The sequence below is a fragment of the Malurus melanocephalus genome, unplaced genomic scaffold (assembly GCF_030028575.1).
Source record: "Malurus melanocephalus ecotype Western Australia unplaced genomic scaffold, MMel_1.1 scaffold_169, whole genome shotgun sequence".
Lineage (NCBI taxonomy): Eukaryota > Metazoa > Chordata > Aves > Passeriformes > Maluridae > Malurus > Malurus melanocephalus.
In genome coordinates, this window is record NW_026623401.1 from 66,250 (window position 1) to 67,400 (window position 1,151).

General features: G+C 73.4%; 1 protein-coding gene across 2 annotated transcripts in view; it reads right to left on the bottom strand.

Annotated features, from left to right (window-relative positions):
• Positions 1–989, bottom strand: part of CORO2B (coronin 2B) — a 27,577-nt gene extending 26,588 nt beyond the window's left edge. For both annotated transcript variants that reach the window (XM_057372275.1, XM_057372274.1), the window contains exon 1: positions 807–989. The gene's annotated coding sequence lies outside the window, so the exon portion shown is untranslated. The remainder of the gene's footprint in view (positions 1–806) is intronic.
• Positions 990–1,151: the final 162 nt, after the last annotated feature.

A 1,151-nucleotide genomic window follows, 5' to 3' on the forward strand; every position in this document is an offset into this window, starting at 1 on the left:
AGCATCTGCCGGCTGGAAAGCGGCTTAGGGGGGTCCCGGGGGATGCGCGGGCCGGGAGGGATGCGCGACCTCCGGGGGGCGATGGACCCGCGGCCCGGGAGGGATGCGCGGTTCGGGGGGGACCCGCGGTTCGGGGCATGCACGGTTCGGGGGTGATGCTCGTTTTGGGGATGTCGATTCGAGCGGTGCGAGGTTSGGGAAGGATGCTCGGTTTGGGGAATGCGTGGTTTGGGGCCGATGCTCGGTTCGGGGCCGATGCGTGGCCCGAGAGATGCGCGGTTTGGGAGGGACCCGCGGTTCAGAGGCGGTGGATCCGCGGCCCGGGGGCGATGGTCGGTTTGTGGGATGGCCGGTTCGGGGAATGCTCGGTTCGGGGAATGCCCGGTTCGGGGGCGATGCCCGCTTCGGGGGCGATGCCCGCTTCGGGGGCGATGCCCGCTTCGGGGGCGGACCCGCGGCCCGGGAAGGATGCGCGGCCCGGGGGCGATACTCGGTTCGGGGGATGCGCGGTCCGGGGGATGCTCAGTTCGGGGTCACAGGGATCCTCGGGCCGGGATCGTGGGGTGTCCATCCCCACCCCCGGGAGTGCTCGCCCSGCGCGGCCGCCCCCTCCAAGGGTTAAAACTGCAGCAGAGCTGCGGGGCCGGAGCRGCCGCGGGCGCGGGAGGGGCTCGGCGGCGATCGAATCCCCGCAATCGGAGCGGGGAGAAGCAGCAGGCTGGGCCGGGAGCGGGGAAGGGCCGGCAGCGGGGAAGGGCCGGGCTGCGCGGCACCTTGCGGGCAGTGCGGGGCAGCTCCGCTCTTACCTCGGGCACGGGCATGCGGCTGGCGCGGCGGGCGAGCGGGACAACCCACGGCAGGAGGAGGAGGACGGGCTGCGGGATTTGGGGTGCGGGCTCTGGGCTGGGGGTGCGGGGCGTGGGCCGTGCCCCGCTGGCTCCGGGGAGCGCTGCCCGCAGCTCCGCCGGTGCTCGGCGCGGCGGGACCGTGATGTCAGAGCGGCGATGGCCCCGCCCCGCTGCGGGGGGGTCCGGCCCGGAGCTGGAGCCGCTTTAACCCTTTAGCCCTCCCCAGCCCCTTTGGCCCTGCCCAGCCCTCATTAACCCTCTCCAATCCCCTTTAACCCTCCCCATCCCCTTTAACCCTCCCCA